Source organism: Plectropomus leopardus, chromosome 24, assembly GCF_008729295.1.
Source record: "Plectropomus leopardus isolate mb chromosome 24, YSFRI_Pleo_2.0, whole genome shotgun sequence".
Taxonomy (NCBI): domain Eukaryota; kingdom Metazoa; phylum Chordata; class Actinopteri; order Perciformes; family Serranidae; genus Plectropomus; species Plectropomus leopardus.
The window spans coordinates 1,469,038-1,491,531 of NC_056486.1; the positions used below are offsets into that span (position 1 = coordinate 1,469,038).

At 39.4% G+C, this 22,494-nt stretch overlaps 1 long non-coding RNA gene across 1 annotated transcript in view; it reads right to left on the reverse strand.

Annotated features, from left to right (window-relative positions):
* Nucleotides 1-3,828: 3,828 nt before the first annotated feature.
* LOC121962892 overlaps nt 3,829-22,494 on the reverse strand; it is a 68,699-nt gene continuing 50,033 nt past the window's right edge. Inside the window, exon 4 of the long non-coding RNA XR_006107179.1 lies at nt 3,829-3,895. This is a non-coding gene — a long non-coding RNA (uncharacterized LOC121962892). The remainder of the gene's footprint in view (nt 3,896-22,494) is intronic.

The window sequence follows — 22,494 nt, forward strand, 5'->3', positions numbered from 1 at the left end:
TGTGAGATTTTTTAAAAAGGCAAAACTGCAAAAATGTAAAAAAAAAAAAAAAAAAAATAAAAAAATAAATAAATAAATAAATAAATAAAAATTTAAAAAACACACGAAAAACTATTTTTTTTCTCTTCTCACTGAAACAGGCTTCCAAAAGTATTTTTGTAATTATGAGATAGTCCAGTCAAAAAATATGCAAAATTGCAAAAATTTTAAAATTTAAAATTAAACAAGACCTGTAAGAGTTGTTAGAAATGTTTAGTCCTTCATTCCTTTTTCCTTTCTCCATATAGGGTTGTGTACAAATGAGATTTACCAAAGTTCAAAAAAAAAAAAAAAAAAAACTGCAAATAAAAAAAAAAAGAGTATATGAATAAGCTTTCAAACAAACAACGCCAGAAAGAGGCTTACTTTTTCTATTTTTTATTATTACATTTTACATTTTTACCTGGTGTGAATTGGCTTGAACTTTGGCCTTTTTGTAATTATGGGGTTTTTAAATTTTTTCAAAATTTGCGTAAGTGTAAAAACTTAAAAGTGAAGTAAATTAAAAAAAAATAAATAAGCTCAAACACACAAAACCAAAAGAGCTGTTAAAAATGAAATTACTGTTCATTTCTGACCTAAGGTATACTTTTGTAAACACTTTTAATTTCTTTAAATAAAAAATGACAAACAGCTGTCAAATCTCTTCATTCGTCACAAGAAGCCAGTAACAAACGCTGCTGACATTTCACCCGGCTTCCAAAAATTCACGACAACAACATCCACAAAGTGTGCTAAAGGGTTAACATATTACCACACATTTAACATTGCAATTAATACTCTATAAATCTAATTATTTAAGAAGAGCAGACTGCTTTGCCTCCTACATATCGCTGCTGTGGATATGCATATAAGCAGCACAGATGCTGGCACTGACTCCTCTCAACAAAGACGAGGTGATAACACCGCCATGTGCGCACAATACGATTCCACGCACGCTCGCGCAAAAACACCTTCAGAAGTGAGTGATATACGTGGACTGAGAGCGGACACACGTGCATGACAACACACAGCGGTGTTTTTTTTTTTTTTTTGAAGCAGACCTTTCATAGCGTCACATATTAGTCACGAGGCGTCTTCCACATAAAGTTTACACCGCCTAATCTATTACCCTCTAAATGGGATTTTAATTGAATTGGCGTCAAAACGACAAACAATGACGCCTCTGTTGCAATTAATAAAATCACGCTGCAGAATCTATGAGGCTTGATATGAACCTCCATTCAAATCAAGTTCATTAATGTAAATGCAAGCCATTCAAAGAGGCTCCCAATTTTTCAATTGCACCCCCCCCCCCACACACACACACACACACACACACGATGATGGTTTGATTTTGAAAAGGAGGCCGACAACAGAGAAAAAAGAGGAGAAGAGGGAGATCAGATGTGTTGGTTTTGTTCTGATGAAGATGAAAAAGAGGATGGTGACACCGTTTTTTTTGCACTATGTTACATGTTGGCAAGAAAATATTGATTAAAAAGTGCAAAAAGACAGAAAGTCTAGGGTAAATAAATTGATAAAAATCTCTGAAATATTCTGAAAAAATGTGAAAAATTATCGGTTATAAACTCGACGGCTGAAAAATAGAGAAACGCACCATTACTCTCTCCACAAAGCGGCTACACTGTTTTTGTTTTTTTAAATGAGAGCCCTTCTGCTACCAGTGGCTGAGTAAATACAATGAGGTGATTAAAAGGGGGGAATGCTTTAAGCGCGGCGCTAATTAAATGGGTATGCTAATGCTGTCATACTTAGCAGATGGAAGAAGAATTACTTAAGTGTAATGCACATGTTATGGTATTTTCGACATGACATGGAGGCCCTCGTGGGATCGCTGGCTGCCGTCACGTCGTGTTTCACAACTACTCAAAGCAGCACACACGCGAACACACACACCTCTTCAGTGACACTATCTTCCCTGCAAACTTGTGAGTGTGAGCCGCCCATATGCATACCATGACACACACGCACACACACACACACTGTACAGATTTAAATCAAATGTGTCATTTCAGAGAGCTGTCAGTTATTTCGGTGAGAGGAAGTCACAGTTTGTAGAAAAAAAGTAAAGAGGGAAAAAAAAATACTATAAAGGAAAAAAAAATAAGACGTTCTTCTTATTCCCACTGTCCTTTCTGGCACATTTCATCACAGATTGGAGTTTTAGTTGTACAAACATTTCTATAAACCAGAGCTGCTGCAGAGACAGAAATAATCTGATTGGCTAACTGAAACTCAAGCGAGAGGGGCCAGAAATGTTGTCTATCGTCCATCGAAATCAAAGCACACCAGGCATCATTATATGCTTTATTCACCAAATTTATCTCTGGGAAAGAGTTTTAATTTAGACGGACTTGAATTAAAGCTGGTCTGCACCTTGCCGTGTGTGCGCTTTCTCAATATTAGATCTGAAATTAAACCAAACAATCATGATTATTTCAGATTTGTTGTCGGAAAGGTTTGGATTATCTGCACTGTAAAAGGCGTTCATGTTCAGGTTGGGCCGGTGTGAAAATTTTCAAACTAGTATGTTAAGCTTAACACTATCACCAATATGTGCCAAAAAGCATAAAACAGCATCAAAATAGAGCTTATTTATCAAAAATGTGCCAGTAGAGGATTCCCAGCATCCCCTGAGAGAGGTCCAAGCTAAAACCCTCATGTCCTAAAATCCTAGAGATGTCCTTAAATCTTAGAAAATGTCCCCAAATCATAGAAATGTCCTAAAATCCGAAAAATGCCCTTAATTTTAGAAATGTCCGAAAAAACCTAGCAATGTCCGAAAATCCAACAAACATCCTAAAATCTTAGAAAGCATCCAGAAACGTCCTAAAATCCAAAAAATGTCCTTCATTTAGAGAAATGTCCAAAAATCCAATAAACATCCTAAAACCCCAGAAACATCCTAACATCCTAAAATTGTCCTAGAATCCAAAAAAAAATCTGAAAAATCTGCAAAAAGTCTGAAAATCCTTGAAATGTGAAAAGTATTATGATATTTAATGTGTAATCTTTCTCCAGCCAGCTGCCACCATGACTTGGTCTTTGCAGTGAAATCAGGAGATATCGAACCTTTATCTCCTCTTTTTAAACAGAAACAGAAACAAACAAAAACAGGGCGTCTCATAAAACGGTGCACAGCATCACTCACAGCTGGTTAGGACATCTATGTCCTCGTCTGAAACTCCAAAATGTTGCCATGTTGGCTTTGTTTGAGTTTTCTGAAGAGACTAAATTTACCGGTGAAAACTGGTTGATTATTCTCAGTTATTCCTTCAGTTGTTTGGTCTATAAAATGTCAGAAAATTGTAAAATGTGTTTCCCAGGGACGCAGGAAAGCCCTGAAAGTGATTTAAAAATCTGTCACGTCATCAAACGGCGACGTCTATGAGCCGAGCGGGAACTTGTAGGCCAGTGAGCGAGAGAAAGAGTAGACTGCATACTCACAGAAAGACGGAAGCTGGAGAACTTTTTTTGGCGGTATCTCGGTAATATTGAAATATGACAAAATGACATCCTCAAATGTCCTCAAATGTCCTCAAATGTCCACAACTTACAAATATTCACTTTGCCAAAGAGGAGTAAAAAAATTGAAAATATTCACATTTAAGAAGCTCCAGTCGGATAATTTTGACCTTTTTTGAGTAAAAATCACTTTAATTAATCAATCTCTTCAACTGACCAACGCAGCTGCAGCTTCCTCTTGTCTCTTCACCCCAGAAAACACATAAACTTTTTAGTAAATAAACACAAATTGTGCTCACCTCTATTAAAATCTGATGCCCTTCATGTTGCTGGAGCTCGCCTCGGCTGTAAACCGTGCAGTCTGTCAGACACTCGTGGCTCTGTTCATCTGTTAAGAAACAAACACAACATCATGTTTTTCTTATTATCAGTGAATTTGTTGCCGATGATGTCGGCTTCTTTTTAAATTTGCCGAAATGTGTAATAATGACAAAAGTTGGTTCAGCTGTTCTGTGTAAAATGAAACCGATTTAAGCTCGTTCATTAGAACAAACTCGCAAAACTCTCAACTCTCTCTCACTGTTTCACCCTCACTGTGTGCACTTTTTACATTTAGCAGCAGCGTGAGGAAAAAAGCTTTCTAAAAGAGGCCGATGATAACTTCAGTGAAGAATTCTGGCTGCAGATCTGTTATCGTCTTATTAAAAGCAGGTGTCACCGTTTCTGCAAATGAAGGACGTCCCACATGATGTGCAGTCCCTCCGTAATACTTCACACAGAATAACATTCACGCTGAGTTTGTCTAAAGTAACCGACAACAAAGCTCCCGGCCGAAAAAAAAGAAAAAAAAGAAAAAAGAAATTGAAACCTCCCAAATGGTCTCTGAGAGCCGGGGGCCCATCAGTCCACTTTCAGTCCAAATTCAAAACGCCTTCATTATCGCCGTTCCCTGCCCAGAGACCAGTCCGGTCAGCCCACCGCCATCACTGCTCATCTACTATATCTGCATGTTTCCCTAATTATGGGCCATGTTTATTCCCTGGAAGACCAACTTCCAACAGAGATGGCAGGTTGTGTAATCAAAAGTCTTACTCTCGGGGCTCCCAAAATGTAACCGCCTGTAAATGAAAATTGAATATTTTGGAGCTTCATCTGGGGAGACACCATTAGCGTCAAAGTGTTCTGACACATTTGTTTATTCCTGGAGCTTCTGAGCCACCGGCGGATGAAAAACAGACATATGCGAAAGGTAAAAGTTAACAAAAATACCGTTATTGTGCAGTTATTAGGAAACATGGAGCGAGGAGAGAACAAAAGCAGCTTCAAAGTTGAGCACGAAAAAAGAAAATCTGCATCCATGAGAGTAAAGAAACAAAAGCAGCAGAGCCGCTACACAGCAGCACTTCTGTCATATATTTCACACAATGAATACAATGTATACTGTCCAAATTATAGGAAGTCTGCAGTTTCCCTTTGAGATGGAGACACATGTCACGCCTTCTTTAAGGCAGCCGAAAAGACAAAACCGTCATTTTACAGTCAATAATCAACTCCATTGTTTCGACAGTATATAGCTCTGAAGGCCACGGTATTTAGGAAGCCACAGAGCCACCGAAAATCTAAACTGACTGTAATTTCAGTAAAACAAAGCGTCTCTTAATGCTAAAATAAAAGTGAATGAAATTTTCGGAAGCTTTGGTCATATTGAAGAGGAAAAAAACATAAAGCCTAACACACTTTAACACAACTATCAAAACTGCTACTTTTTCAATTTTTTTCCCAAAAGTAAACAATGTGACAAATCTTATTTTATACTGAATAAACTACCGAAAAACTGAAAACCTTTTGCCATGAATCAGATGAGATCAGACGCAGAGTTCGTACAAACAAGGAGGAGTCAAATTTCTCAATCAATGTTTGTCAAAGCCCGAGAAGACGGCCCCAAAAATACTCAATTTAATGTCAGACAACAATAAAAACAAACAAATAAATAAATAATGTAACATTAAATAAGCTGAAATATGAGAATTATTATTATTTTCTAGAAAATAAAACAGATTATCAAATTATTTGATTAATTATGAGAGTCGATTGCTGAGCTAGTTAATTCAAAATTGGATGCATTTTTATCAAAGTAGGCGCTTCTTAATAATAAAAAAGGGATTAAATTAAATCATTTGTTTTGAAGCTTTGGGTAAGTTGAAGAGTGAAAACATGCAACCTAAAATACTTTGACACAATGATCAAAACTGCTATTCTTTGTCTTTCAAGGTCCATTATTCTACATTAGTTCCTCTCCAAAATAGACCATGTGACATTTTTTTACCAATATTCAACTATTTAACTGTCCAGATATGGTCAAGTTCGGGTCAAAGGTCTTTGCGTCAGTATTTTTAAAACCCAAGTGGATCTGATTGGACACCACGGGGGAAAAAAACACGTTTTTTAAGGCGAGACAGAGCGTGTACGTTGATTTTTTTCTCTTTTGATTCTTAGGACAAATATTGCTCCCTTTTACACCATGACTGCTTGTTAATTGGATTGGCTCTAATTATCTTTGGGTCTATTTTGGACGGAGCGCAGCCGTCCTCTGGTCCCTTTTGGATTCGGTTTTTGTGAAAATTAATTTATGCATGTCGGGTTTGGGTGGGTTTTCCTCAGGTCGGTTTCTGAGGGGCCCAAAATGATTCAGTAAAGACCGCTGCTATACACTGACCTTCACAGGGAGCTCAGTGTTTCACAATTTATGGACAGCTGATTGTGAAAAAGCAGGGGAAAGGCAACAAAGGCCCCAGTTGTAATTATTTGGCATGAACTGTGAATATTCAGCTACCGGGGCTCCTAAAGTTGTCTTCGGTGTAAGAAAACAGAATTATGGCAAATTCAAAGTAAAAAAACAAAAAATGAAACTCAGATTTACATGAACTGTCTGATCTCATCAGTTTCATGGCAAAAGTATAATTTGGAGCATGACTCAGATCCGGGGTCAGTTCAGTCATCAGATTGTGACAATCAAAACTTACCCTTTATATGTTACATGTAAAGGGTAAGTTTGTTTTGTTTTTTTAACCTGGACCTATTTTTCCATGTTTTTGTGTCTTTATGTGACTCATGGGAACAAAAGTTTTGAAATTGGTCCACTAAGAGTGCAAAAAAGAAATGTAACCACTCTGTTTTTGCCAATGACAGAATCAGTGTATTATTCTAAGTGCCTGGCAATGTATATACTAGTAGTAGTAGTAGTAGTGGTAGTAGTAGCAGTAGTAGTAGTAGTAGTATCTCTGCAGATAAAGACCTCTTTTAAAAGTAAAATCCTTTTTGTTTAACCAGAAACAGCCATTAAATCACTACTGACTCCATTCAAATAAGTATGAATGAATGAATGAACATCTGTTTTACTCAAAGGAGCATAAAGACTAACGACAACAACATAAAACAAATAAACATGAGAAAAACATCAGAAAAAGACTAAAAAAATTTGATGAGGACATTAAGTTAATACAGGTCAAGTTAAGACAAGTCAAGTCAAATTATAATAAGTTAAAATAAGTTAAATATAACAATTTAAGTCAATATTTAAGTCAGTTTAAGTGAGTATTAAGTGAACTTAAGTCAAGAACAATTTAGTTAAAATAAGTTAAGCTACATTAAATCACCTTAAGTTATCTTTTATCAATGTAAAACAAACTTTAAAGTCGACAGAAAGGTAATGCGTTTTAAATAAATTTAAGTGAATATGAAGTCAAGTTGCCAGAAAAATAGCAAAACTCACAAAAGACCCTTAATTCACCATTAGATGTGAAAATATGCCGCCTCTAAACATGTTAAAATGACTGTTTTTGTTTGTTTGTTTTGTTGTTGGGCTCGGCTATGACGATTTCGGGGCCGTTTCTGTTGTCCGACACTTTTAACGATCTGAGCCTGTCTGCTGCGAAAACAAACTCTTGCAGTATAAGCTGACGATGCAAACCTGCCCAGAGAGGTTACATTACAGCGTTTTTTGTAATCCTGCTCAATACTAAAGCAACTTAAAAAAAAGTAACTTAGACACAAAAATATGGGAAAAAAGGGTCCAAAAATACCAAAGTTACCCTTTAATTAGTGAGCAAAGAGGGAGAGATCCACACTCAGACATTTTGACACACATCAACACGGTTATTTTTGCATTTTTAGCTCTATTTGATAGTTATTATTCTTCCCACGGATAACTGGTCAAATACAGACAATATGAGCATTTTACTTGCGACAATCGCTTGGCTCAACCCAAACACTTTGCCATCAAATTGAACATCACAGATTGATGAGATCAAACAGTGGATGACAATCTGAGGGTGGATCTTTTCTTTAAACTGTCAAACTCTGGGTGTGCACTTTGTCACGGCGTTCTCTCCCACACGCCGAGAAATAAAAGAAAACAACATGAATCAGAGACGGGGAGCCTCCAGCGCTCTGTTTTGGGTTTTTTTTTGTTATTATTCTCACATTGCAAGTACAACCTGGAACAGAGGCTTAACACGGTCAGATCAGCGGCTCTGTGTTACGGATCAAACGAGCGCACAAGGTGAGGGAACTCCAGTCAGTGTGGATTTTCCCTGAAGAACAGCCCGAGGCAAAAAAAAAAGAAAGAAAAAACCCTCACAAATCGAGGGGGCGATAGGCGGCCGCGAGGCACATTAAAAAAATGTCACGTTTTTCAACCATTTGGTAGGGGAAGTTAACCAAATATGAGTGCGGCGTAATGTTCCTTTAAGCTGTCATTTAAACTCATACCTATCATCACTCGTGGCCTTAGCGTGCGCGGGGGTACTGATGATCCAACGAGGAGCGCACAGTTGATTAACTGCGCCCCATCCATGCGTTGCTTTCTCTATTTCTGTCAGGCCTAATGGCATTAGATCAGTAATTATAAGATTATTCACAGTTCACGCGGGCCTCACTGTTAACTTTTGAGATATGAGACCATTATCTGCTTCTAATCTCTTTTTCTCTGAATTACAGCGCAGATTCATATCGCCGGTTTGACGGCTCGTATGTCGCGCCCGTCCTCAAACTGGCACGCTGTGTCTTTGTTCAGGTTCCCCGCGCAGCTTTTGATCACCGACAACTTCTCTTTTTCTGGAGCAGCTTTGAGGGAAAGTGCTAAAGGGAGTTTCTACCTACAGACACAGTGTGTTTGAGCAGGATTCAACTCTTCTTAAGAGTAAATCTACACATTTATGGCGCTCTACTTATGCTCTAACTTTGGATGGCGAAGGTTTACAGGAGATATGAAACCATCTGAAAACCAGCAGTCGGTGCCTTGAGGCCTCAAAGCAAAGCACAGAACTTCAACTCGCTCTGCAGCAACAGATATGCCTCTTTAATAAGGTTTTTCTGTCCCAACATGCAGCTTTTTCTAGTTTGAACAAGAAAAAGCTGAATATTATAAGTCCAACTGAGTCAAAGCCCTTTAACCCTTTAAAAGGCTGAGTAATTTGACCTTTAATTTCGTTTCTTCTTAAACCACGTTTAAGAGAAATAACAATAAATCTACCTTTTACCGTTTTTTCTTTTTTTTGTCAAAAACATGGTAAAGGCAATGAGAAACGTAAGAAGAAATGGCTCCAAAACCTGCACACACACACTCATAACAAACTTTTAAACTTTAAACAAAAAATTAAAAATTTAAAAAGTAAGAAGTACAAGAAAATCACCTAGAAATTGGAGAAAGAAAAACAGGAAAAAGTTTTAAAAATATAAACAATAATCAAGGAAATAACCTGTGGAAAAAGTGTTTGGATTTAATAATAATAATAATAAAAATAATAATAATAATAATATTGCGTATTTTAAATAAATAATTATGAGTATATATATTTTTTTACATTTCTTAGCTTTTGAAAAAAATATAAGAATAATTAATATATAATAATAATAATAATAATATACTCTGTAATTTAAATATTTTAATATATTTTTTTTTTTTTTTTAAAACAAAGTCTTCCAAATCTATTAATGTCAATAAGTGTAACATTTCTTTTCATGTTGCTCATTGCTTTTTCCTCATGTTTTCAAAAGAAAACAAACCAGCTGCTCAGATGTCTTAAGTTCAAATACTTGTGAAGGCATCAGCACAGCATAAGAAAAGTGATGTCAATCCAGGTTTCAAAGGGTTAAGGATTAGTCTGAGGCCTATCTTCTTAATAACAATATTGTCTTTGTAGTCTAAATATGTAGACTTTTTCAGCCACGAGACCACACAGCTGATCCCGAGGTCAACATGGAGAGACGGCTCATTTAAAACAAAACTTGAAGCCAGAAACAGAAACAGAATGAAAGTATAAAAAAGGAGGTGATGACAAACCTTTGGAAAAAAAAACAAAGGTTTTAAAAAAACAACCTTTCATCTACCTCCAGGACCAATCAGGAGCCGCCCTCATGCTTCACAGAGGCTAAGGTCATTTCCTTTAAGCCTGCACCGCTCGGCTCCTCTGCCTCTCATCCATCGACTCGTCACAGGAGAGGCAGACGTCTCAGCCTCCCCTGTAATTAAACACCGAAGAGGAGCCGTCACAGCGGGGAAGGGCGGCTCGGTGCTCCCTGGGGTGAAGCAGAGCCACCACCAAAGAGGAGGAGGAGGAGGAGATGAAGGAGGAAGCTGCAGCTGAAGGTAGCCTGAAGGTTACGAGGCATACATAAAGGCTGGAGGCCGAGGTTGGAGCTCAGGTCTCCAAAGTATCCGGCTTCGACCTTCTGCCTAACAAGTGATGTCCCAGAATGCTTCAAAACGAACGCACTGTAGGTCCAGTATCTACAGCGCACATGTGAGATCACGCTGTGGTGAAAAATTTAAAATTGTCGTCCGAAATCCACAAAACAGGCTGCTGATACAAAAGCAACTTAACACTTCAGCACCGTTTTTACGTATTTGCACACAATTCTTGACATCATCATCAGGATTCGAGTATCGCTCGCATCTGAATCACTAACGGGAGCTATATCGGTACCTGGAATTCGGCACAAGTACCCAAGAGTACTTTTTTTTAGTACTTTCTACTATCTCCCCTTCTGTTTCTGAGATATGACGTTAAATAATGGCAGTAAAAGTTTTTTTGAAGAACATTTTGATGTTACAGTGAAGCTGACTTTTAATTTTTTTTAATAAAAACTTAAAGACACTTCTCTCCCACTGCCTCCCCAAATCTGACCTTTTATATCCTCTGAATTGTGCTTTTGTGTTCTGGATTCTTGTATCTGTTCATACAAGTTTTCATGATTTTGTATTATTATTATTATTATTAGTAGTAGTAGTCGTAGTAGTATAATTAGAGTATGAATTCTTAAGTTAAAGTGGAAAACACAACCTTTGACCATGACCTTTGACTTTAAACCATCAAAAATTAATCAGATCATTCTTGAATCTAAAAAGTTTGTGCCGAATTTGAGGAAACTCCCTAAAAGCCGTCTTGAGATATCACATTTATGAGAATGAGACGGATGAAAGATCAAACTGCTAACTAGACTAAATAAACTAATTAAATAAATAAAAATAAAAATAAATAAAAAAAAAATAAAAATAAAAATAAAAATAAAAAAAAATAAATAATTTCAAAAAACGTGAAATAAGTACAACAAAATGATGAAAAAAAAATCCTACTCCTCTTACCCAGATAATAATAGTAATAGGACCATCACCAGTAAATGCACTGCATGTACTCATGCACACACACACACGCCTACACATATTCATATAAAGCAGAAACAGATACATCAATGCAGTAAGAAGAAATGTTGAAATCTACCGAGTAGATAAGTTCTTGGTAGAAATGTAGCCTTAACTCTTTGTCTGTTTGGACCACACTGTTGTCCCTCCAGGACAGTCATCAGTGGACAAAGGATCAGCAACTATAAGAGGACACGATTATTAAAATAAATATGTCCAGAACGCTCTCTGCGGACCTCTGCGAGCGAACGCGTCTCATCTGTATACTGATACAGAGCAATTAAGCAAATTGCATTAACAAAGGGCTGGAGGGCCGTTCTGCTAATGGCGTATCTCACAACCTCTGGGCAGACGCGGGACTGATTCACATGTAATTTATGGCGCCGCATCACGGCCTGTAGTGTAACAGGATCAGTGTGTTGTTAATAGATGTGCGGATAGACGGATGGACAGATAGAAGTCTTTGGGGAGATCGGAAGGCGCCTGCAGCATATTAAGGCACGACATAATGAAAGCAGGAAGTAAACACCGCTCTGGCCTTGTAAGGCCACTCTACCTTGAAGTAAAGTGTTTACAACCCAAATGGCAGCCGCCGACTCTCCGTGAGGTTAAACGCCCTCCGAGACAAATAAGCGAGGCCCTTGCGAGGGAGCAGAGGAGGTAAAAGACGAGTGAAGGTAAATCTTTAACAGCTCAATCAGCGGCGAACACATGCGGGATGACAGCGCTGGTTTGTCTAAGGGGCTCGGCTTAATTAGCCTGTGCTTTATTGTTAATGAACTTCATGCAGTTGTTTGCTTGTATAATCAAGGCGAAGAAGCAGAACTGCTAGCTAAGGTGCCAAAAATAAGCTGACAAAAGCACCGGGGCCCTCCTCGATTACCCCCCCGCTCGCCTCCCCCTCCTCACCCGCTCTCAAATGGAAAAGCCAACTGCCTGCTTCATAAAACTCGCTTAGCAAGACACTGAGACAAAATGGACTGTAAAGTTCGTTAGATGGAAATATTAAAAAAGAATTAAGCTAATGGAGATAAAATTAAAAGAAATGAGGCAACAAACACTCCGCACCAAAAATGGCATCGCCATGACAGCTAGGATTTCTAATGACGGACTGCATTTGGGGAGGGAAAAAAAAATTAAATGGCATCCCGCGCTTAAATTTCTTTGAGGAGTAATGATCCGAGAACGATGCTCACTCCTGGCACTCGTGGGGAAGAGATGGGGGGAGCAGGGGGAGGAGGGGAATCTGAAAATAACAAAGGAGCATGTCCTGCAGTGAGGTTTAGGTAGCACGTGTAATGTTACATTGTGATAACAGAGTCCAGCATTATTTCTGTGATTCAGTCTGATGGAGAAGAGCAGTCATACGGGCCGAGAGCTGCCGGTTCAGCTACAGAGCAGAGGCACCGCCGCCCGCGTTTATTAATGCTACAGATCAACACAGCAGATTAAAAAATAAAACTAAGGACAAAGTCAAAGGACACACATCAGGTGAGCTGTGAGTGGTTTCCAACATAAGGTCGAAAGTCCTGCAAAAGGCCCTCAGAGGATCATTCTGTGTCCCCTCTCTAAATTTGGACATTTTCATGGGTCCATGACAGGTGGACAGGTGGATGCAGTACAGGTGGACTTCCTCAGGAGTTCTTTAATGTTTTTCTCTCAGCAGCAGTTTTTAAGTTTGAAGTTGCGTTCAGTCGATCTGGTCCGAGCTGATCTGATCACATACATGGATGAGAGGAGCAGCTGCTGCAGACGTGAGTGAAAGCAAACTTTTAAACACAGCACAATTAACGATTAAGCTCCACTTTTACTGTGCCTGATGCTCTGCTGCTCCATCTGTGCCCCAAATACTCTCTGCGCTCCCAGTAGGGTGCAATAAATAACCAACTGTATATATATTCGAAAAGCGCTCCTAATGAAGAGTCCACATGAATGTAATTCCATTAATTTTTGCACAATATGCAATAAATTAAAAAAAATAAAAATCATATTGTGATTATTTTGACAGGTATTGCAATAAGATTTGTGAATTTTAGAGTAAATTTTACATTTTGTATTTCATTTTCACAGAAGAAAAGAAAAAAGTTGACAATGTACTTTTTGTTGGGGTCCTGAATCGAGCGTCTCGAATAGCTTAAAATTTGAAAAGATGACCCGCAAAAAGTCGAGTGCAAGATATGCCAAAGGAAACTGGCATATCAAATATCTACAACATGCTTGGCAAATCACCTAAAACTGTCAGTAGCAGAACTGTTTTGCAAAGTATTATTTTTTTTATAGCTACACTAAATCCATACCACCAATATTTCTTGACGAAACTTCCGATACCCCAAAACTGGTTTTCTGAACAGTTTGAGTCTGACGCCACTTTCTTTTCAAACCAGTAGCTGAAAATCACTGCTGCAAACAACCACAACACTTCAATCACTTTACATCTGAATGAAGCTTTGCACCTTATCATGCACGTGCAGACCGTTGTTTTAAGGTGACTTGCTGCTTTCATAACAATCGCGGAGCTTGAATAATGCTGCTTTGTGCAAACCGGAGAACTACGTGGGTGCAAAAGTTGCCCTGTTACACACACACACTTCTGCACTGAGCCTCCAGCATTCAGGGGGCAGTCTGGAAACGGAGAACATAAGAAAACGAGGGATTTCTGCTTTCTTCCCTTCACAACTTCTCCCAACTTTGTGCGAGTTGCCGCCACTGTCTCCTCGCACCAATTTGCATACGAGGAAACAGAGGAGCTTCCCGGGGAGGCCGTCCTTCTGCCGTCACAGTGCTACTTTCCCAGTCTCTATTAAAACAGGCCAAATTTATTACCAAAGTTTCTGAAACAGGATTTCTGCAGTACAGCAGAGGATTAGGCCACTCCTGCTTTAGGATCAAATTGCAATAATTAGGTAGAACATGAAGCCAAAATACGTGAAACACGTTGGAACTTGACACGCGCACAGACGTACAGCACACACACACACAAATCAAGAAAAATATTCCATTTCAGGCAGATTCTCGGAATGAGCGAAATCCTGGATACCGCGAGGCCTTTTCAGCGTCGCCAGTTAATCTCCTCAAGGAGAAATGCAAGATGACAATGGCAAAGCACCTCCAATAATTGGTTCCAACAGGCTTACCGTATTAAAACCTGAAATGAGTTCTTCCCCTTTTAAGTATGATCCATTATTTCAATCCGGGGGAGAAAATTCTGTCTTTGAGAATATTAATAACTCCCAACCACGCACTAACATGAAAAAAACACCCCTCCCCTCCTAAAAGCTGTGTACCTGGCACCGCGGCAAAGGTCCCACCAAGGACGGGCACTTGAAAGCCTCGGTCCTCCCTTCTTTCTCCTCAACCCCCCCTCTCTTCACTCTCTCTTTTTTTTTCTCCTCTCAGGCTTCAGAGCCATCTTGAAGAAGACCTTGAGGCCCCCTTTGTCGTCTTCCCTTGAAACAAAACAAATAGAATTCAGGTCTTTTGATTGGCTTTAGCGAGGCAGATCTCGCCACGTCTCGCTCCCGTCATGTGAGCCAGAAGTTGTGACTTCAGAGGAGCGCCCCGACGCTCCTATCTCTGCATTGAAATGAGACCGGCAGGTCTTGAGAGGATGTCTGCTAACTTTCTTCCCACATCCAACCTTGTTACAAAATACAGAGAGTGTTAAAAACTTAATGCCGTCTTTTACTTTGCGGCAGCAGGAGTGCCGGTCGGCTTATTATATCGTCCTAGAAAATACACCTTTTCTGCAGGATTGTTGTCGTTCCTCGGCTGACTGGGGGAATATTTGAATATTTTTGATTACGTCTCGCATAGAACACACTGCAATCCCCTTTACCGTCCCGGGGGAAATTTGAGTTTGCAAGGCCAGGACAGAAAGCGGCGTCTTTTTCGTTTCTGTGCATGAATTTATGACCGTCCTTTTCTTTGCACCTCTGCAGGAGCAGAGTTACCCCTGTGTTTAGATCCAAAAAACAGTGAAGATATGAACAAAAGCTGATGAAAAGAAGAGAAAACATTAATAAAAACATCAAGCGCGGGCATTTGTTGTTTGACTGCTGTGTACATCTTTACACAAGCTTGCATCATTATGGTTTGTTTAGTCTGCAGATCAAGCCAAAAATTGTTCAGATCACCAGGCGTCTGAAAAGCTTTTAAGCACTTTATTCGGATAAGCCCTCTTTGATAGAAGATCCATGCATGAGCGAAGGAAAACCGCCGAGATAAACACAACAACTGACATCTGCTAACCAACTTTTTTTTCCGCCTTTTTGAAGCAATGTTGCCAGCAGAAATTGTCTGGTTTGTTTGTGTTGGGGAACCAGGAGCACCGGTACACACGCCGGTGCACACCGCTCGTTTTACTTCTCTGACAGGAAGATTAGTGTGTTTTACCATTTGATCTGATCTCATGTAACGTAGAGCATCTATAGGGGGTGGAGTGACAGGAAAGCTAATTATTGGCTTCAGAGTGAAGCTGCATTTGGCAGCAGCTGAACGAGACAGTGGACTTTAAGCCTCTAATGATGCCATTTGATATGGACTGATATGTTATTGGTACATGTGTCATTAACATGGCTTTGATGGAGCCATCAACAACTTTCAAATGATGCAAAAATGGCCTTAAAATACTATTCACCTTTTTTTTTCGGTTTGAGCTCGATACAGTTGTACATTGTATTGCCATCATCACGGTGATATGGACATGCACAATCAAAGCATCACAAAAGACTGTAAGACGTGATGAATAAGTACATTTACTGTATTTTCACCCGCCATCAGGGTCCAGAATTAACATCTGCTAAGCACCAATCCAATAATTCTCAGAACTGAATTAAAAAAACACATGTTGAGAGGCTCTATCTCATTTTGGTGTCATCTAGGGACTTCATGGTGCATTCAGGTGCTCTTTGTAAACTCATTAATCTACACCCAAATTGCCAAGACTGTTGTTCAAAATAACCAAGTTTCTACTTTATTCCTTCCTCTGTTGAAACACATGCATCTGTCATTACTTTTAAGCTCACACTACAGTATTTTTAATACTTTGATGCTAAAATCATAACAATATCCCATTCATTTGTACATTTATACATTTATTTTTTTAAATTAAACCAATAATAGCAAACTCCTTTTTAAATGTTAAAGTACTAAAGTTGTACCCAATATGCATCCATTTTTGCTAATAAAAATATGCATCTTCCAAAATTTAAATATACTGAAGATACCCAAACAACCCAAAAACTAGAATTCTGCAAAAAGTAACTGCAATTCAAAAAGAAAGTACCACAGCTCTGCAAAGTTACTGCGATTCTGCAAATAGTTAATATAATTTAGAAGAAGTTGATAAATTCTGCAAAATGTAACTGCAAATCAGCAAGTTACTCTGCTCAGCAAAAAGTGACTAAATTCTGCAAAGATTCCACACTTCTGGAAATAGTTTCTGCAATCCCGCAAAAAGTAACCACAATTCTGCAAAATATTAAAGAAAATCTGCAAAATGTGAAGGCAATTCTGCAAAAAGTATTAAAATTCTGCAAAAAGTTAATAAAATTCTGCTAAAAGTCACTACAATTCTGCAAATAGTTACAAATATTCTGCAAAAAGCTACATTATTGGGAATAGTTAACACAGTTCTGTAAAAACTGACTACAATTCTGCAAACTACTAGTAAAGATTGCAGCATTTGTATTTTTACGTCAGCTATAGTTAAATTATGTTGACCAGCCATCACACATTTGGCAGCAGCTGAAGATGATAATAGTAATGTCAGCCACTCAGTGTCATTCACTGGAAAAGCATTTTTTAAGGCATGCCATTCTCAATATAAAGTGATGGAGGACAAACTGTTACTGATAAAACACAAACTTGGAACAAAAAAAGAGATCACAGGTGTATTTTAAGTCTCCTGTAAAGTCTAAATACCCCGTTTAAAACACGCTGATATCTCCCAGCAGCTCTCCACAGCTTGCTTACTTTAATGTACCAGCCTGCTGGTTAACACGCCGCTGAATGTAAACAGGTAATTTCATTTGGGCTCATATAGAAAAACAGCAGGATCTGTCTTCGTGCTCCAGCGACTCGCAGGTTTCCAGAACCACCGAGATTTTATCCAACTGTTCAAAACTGGCAGCCAGCGATCTGCTCGTCGTTACACCAGGCGGGTGAAAATGAAACACTCCAAACACGAGTGCATATTAACACCCAGAGAGCAATTAAACACAATGTGGTTGCACGCGGTATCCCCTGCATTGCAGCAGGTAGGGGATGTTACAGACTGAGCTCGGTCGCTGCACACTTCAGAGGGTAATCGGCCATGTTATCTGCACGCACAAAAAAAAACAGGGACTCCAATATGCACAGGTGCTGTCCTCAGCTGTGCTATATCGGTTAATTGAGCAAATCTCTTATTTCTTACCCTCCTATAGCTGCAATTATCCCCTGGCAAAAAAACACAGTCGGCTGCTTATGGCCTGCGCGGGAGATAAGACATCCGAGGTGAGTGCAGCTCAGGATGAGTGATTTTTTTGCAGCAGCACCTGCCTGCTCACTGGATTATTAAAGCTGTAAGTCTCCTACCTGTTTTTAAACTGGTTTCACTTAAAGAGACGCATATTTCGGCTCCCCAGATAAGACGCTGGTGAAAAATTGCGGCTAAAATTAAGCAAAAACGTGCTCATTGATTGATGTATCAGGAGAACTAGATACCATATTCCTACGTAGATGACGTCCCAGTTTTTGGCATCAGAAGTATAAAAAATATTGGATCTGATGGCTTAAATTGTACCAAAGAGTAATGCTGCGTTCATGTGATGTCGGAAAGTTATAGTTTCCAGTTTGGGAAGAGATTCCTACGGGTTTGCTGTGTTCATGTGCTTTGAGGTCGTAGAGGATGGGTTTGTGTTTTAATGTTGAGAGCATTTAAACCCTGATAGCTGTTTCCAATTCATTCATTATTTTATTTATTATTTTATCATTTTAAAAAGCAGTTTTTTGTCATTTACTGTCATTTTTGCTTTATTTTTGTTATTTCTTATCATTGGTTCAGGAACTGTACCAATCTAAAAGGATTGTTTTAGCATCAGTATTAGGCCACATTTCGATAAGCACATGAAAAATGTTAAAGTCTTTCGTCTGCATGTAAAAAAAATCTGCATACATATTATAACACTGTGAAAATTAAACACGTGTACACAGATTCACAACCAAACATGTTGTAGTATGCATGCCAGGCCAGTAGTTGGCGGTGTAATCTTGTAATGACCCACCATAGAAAAAGGCTACATGCATGCATGAGACCGTTCTCGCAGGGTCCGTGCGTCGCCAGTTTACACAGCGACAGAAAGGTTTGCATTTTCAAAAGATTACACTCTGGAACCAGGTTTCAAAAGTTTCATTCAGAAGAACAAAAGGCCAAACAACAACAAAAGTTTAACGTTTCATGCAAGAACCATAACTGATAATACAACAGAAAAAACCCAAACGACACCGGACCCTTAAACAAGAGAGGGGACAAAATATCTAATGTCAGAGGACAAGTACGACCTTCAGGAAACCTGAAAGTCTCAAAGAGTCCAACGTTTGCACAGTGTTGCAAACTCACGTCACACCTTAAGAACTAAAGAGCAATTTTCCTTTAAGAAGCACCATGTTGTTCAGTTCACATGGAAAAAACTATTCACAGAAGATACAAAGAACAATTTCAACATCAACCGGAGCAGAAAATAGACCAGGACGCAGTTTGGCACTGTCGAAATCAGCATCTAAAGTAGATTACAGCTCTTCATGAGAACTTGATATATGTAAAATGCCACTGGCTGATTAAGAGGAGACTTGGTAATAATAGCATAAATTCAGGGGCATTAAAGTGTAATTTTGTGATTTCCTCTGATACGAAACGTACAGTCGACTTCTACCTTTCCACTCTGAGGTTCTGTAAACTCGATTTCCGTCGGCAGATCTCTGACAAACCCACTTGGCGTCTAAAGTGGCTCTGATTGCAGAGAGCGAATTCTCCACCACCTTTCTTTTTAACCACGCGCTCTCCAAACTGCGGCGCCGCGCCTCCCTCCTTCCTGCCAGCGCAGCGGCCGAGCTGTCATATCATATCAGGGCGTCGCAGGAGCGAGATAATATGTCAGATTAAATATGTATGGGTGAATTAGGGCTATCTCAAGTATTATATCATTTAAATTCAAATCGCTCCATCGCTCGGTACCGTCTCATTATGACGCTTGAGAAATTAGCAGATAAAAACACTGTCATACAGGCCTGATATTAAGGCTAATTTACCCCCCCTTGAATTCTCCTTTTTTCACACTCTCAACACTTTATTGTCGGAAATGAAAGACGAGTTAGCGCTCAAAGCCGCTGGATATTAAGAGTTTGGCTCCAAATTGAGACGTCCACCTTTTGAAAAATCACGACACCTGCCTCTCCCCAAATTAAAGTTCAAAGTGAAACCCCTCCGCTGAATATTATATCTGAAGACCTCCGCGTCTCATGTTGAAAGACACACGCAGAGTCCCGCTCAGCACGCCCCTCGGCTTTTGTTGATCAACGGCTACAAGCTTGTCTTTTTATCCAAAATCCAGATAATGTTTGACATTTCCCCCCTGCAGGAGGAAAGATACGGAGTTAACCTCTTCAAGCCCGCAGACTCTCTGGCAGCAGGTCCGTCTGACACGCTCATGTGGTTATATTAAGAAAGGAACTATTGGCAGTGCAACATATCTGCTCCATCTGTCTTTCTACCCAAACTCAACATAAGGACGTTAAAAGTGACGTGTTTAAGTACATTCACATTGCCTGAGTGAATGCAGCAGACAGGTGAAGTAAAAGCCTGACTGTCGTTTATTTGCCTGTACAAAATGAACATCTATTTTCATTTTTTATCTCTTTTTCTCGTCATTTTGCTGCTCTTTATCTATTTATCTGCATCTCCTATCCCTCTGATGTCATGTTCTTACCTTCTTTTCAGGTTTCAATCTATTTTAATCTATTTTCTATTTACTTTTTCATCTATTTTTCTTATTCATCAACTTATCTTTGTTTTATTCCCACTGATGTGACGTTGTTATATTACTTCTGATATCATTTTTAGCTTTCTTTATTGCATATATTCTTGTATTTTCTAAAACTTTTTTCATTTAACACTTTAACTGCCTTTTTGTGATCAACCTGTTTTCTTACTTTTATTTGTTAACCTTTCATATACACATTTTTTTCCTGTTCTCGATCTTTTTCTGTTTGTTGATGTTTAACGTTTTATTCCCTGAGTTCCTGCCTTTGCTTTGTCTGTTAAAGCACTTTGTAAACAGTTTTTAAGTTAGAATTATTATATTATCATTAACAAACAATTACTATTGCTCATTGATCATGCATCGTGTGCAGAAAAAGCCAAAGAGATGTTGGTGAAATAGCGGATGGAGATGCACCGACATCACGGCCTGTAACTCTGCAGAGAGCTGGAAGGTTGTGAATAAAACTACAACTGGACCCAAACGAACAACATACTTGGACAGGACCAGACTGCACATAACGACAAGACAAGCGATGCAGCAAAAAATGCTCTATTTCTGCAGTACGAAGGTACCCGGACCTCCTGCATTACCGTCCCACGAGGACTGTGCAGTCGAGACTCACGGCGGCCGAGTCTGCCCGAGCGGGTAACTTTCACCGGCTGAGGGACCGACTTCATCTTTAGCACTTCCTTAGCCTGAATGGCGGTCTATAGAAATGAATCTTGCAGCTCTTGTAGACTTTACAAATGTTATTAAAGTGGATGGCTTCAGTCTGGATCATGAAATGAGTCATTTTGTGCAGCTTGATGTAATTCCACTTTTGGCCACTTTGTAAAATTTGCATCAGAGCCTGCCGCACTTCCTGGAGGCTTAATCAAGTGAAGTCAACGGGTTGCATTAGCTTAGCATACACTGTAACAAATTAACGGTAAAGTGCTGGCAGCTGTAGTGGCCCGCATCCTATTTCTATTTTACAGTGTCATTACCGTAAATTACTTCAACATCATATTACCGTTAAATTTATTGCAGTACTTTACAGTAGAATTTGAGGTTTACGGCGTAATATTGGCTTCAAAAAGCAACATTTACAGTGTTTTACTGTATTTAAAAACTAGAATTTGGCCGTATTTGTACAAGAATTCGTTACGCTGAAGTGTCGTTCGTTTGGGGCTTTAATGATGGGAAAATATGAGGTTAGGTTTAAATCTTTTTTTGGGTGTCAAAATCTGCATTTTGGTCTAAAACTACTATTATCTCAAACGCTCGCACCTGTGTCATCACTTTTCCCCAAACACAGATGTTAAAAAACGATGTCTAAACCTGTGCAGCATCCTTCGCTCTAAACAAAACAGCCTTTTGAATTTTCTCAGCGGCTTAAACGGCGTCACAGACAGACACCGGCGGATCATCTCTGTAGGTCACTTGACATTACAGGAGTCTTTTACCATTTCGACGTGTCGAGCATTTGTTTTGAAAAAGACCCCCCCCCACACACCCCCCCGTTAACCAGCAGCTCTCCTTACTGAAGGTCAAACAGCCTGTGTAACAGCTTAATAATAAAGTCCGCAAACAAATTACCGGCAAAGAGCGGCGGTTCAGCTGGGTACGGCGCCGGCTCCTTAAGGTGAGGTATTAGCAAAGCTTATTTATTTTCATTTCCGTGGCTTTTATTTGCTCCTTTCCCCTGTGGTAAAGCAAAGGCTGATTTCTGCCATGATTCCCTCCTTAATTTTAATACCCTTTTTACTCATCATACAGACATTAGACCCCCCCGGACCCCCCCCACCCTTCATCTCTCTGAAATAATGTAACTTGGGCTCACACAGGAACACGGGGCGACCACAGGGAGGACTGTAAACTAGCTTTCTTTCTCTTTTTTTCCTCGCTGCAATTAATTGGTGTACAGCCATGTGCATATATGATAACAGAGGATTTCTTTCCTGAAACACATCCCCCCTCCCTCGCCTGCCCGTACACACACACACACACACACACACACACCTCCCCAACAAGGAAAAAGGGAGGTTAATTAATGTAAGGGGCTGCGTGTTCACCGAGATGCAGAGTTTACTACGCTGCTGCCACCGCCGCCCCTCCTCCTCCTCTTCCTCCTCCTCCTCCTGCTCCTCTCCATCAACCCCCTCCACCACCACCACCTCCGAACCACATCCTTTGCCGCCTTAAGAGCCTTGATTCTTCGCTAATGACCTAGTTCTTTTAATGAGCGGTATTAACCCCTGGCTACAGTCGCCCAGGTCTTAATTG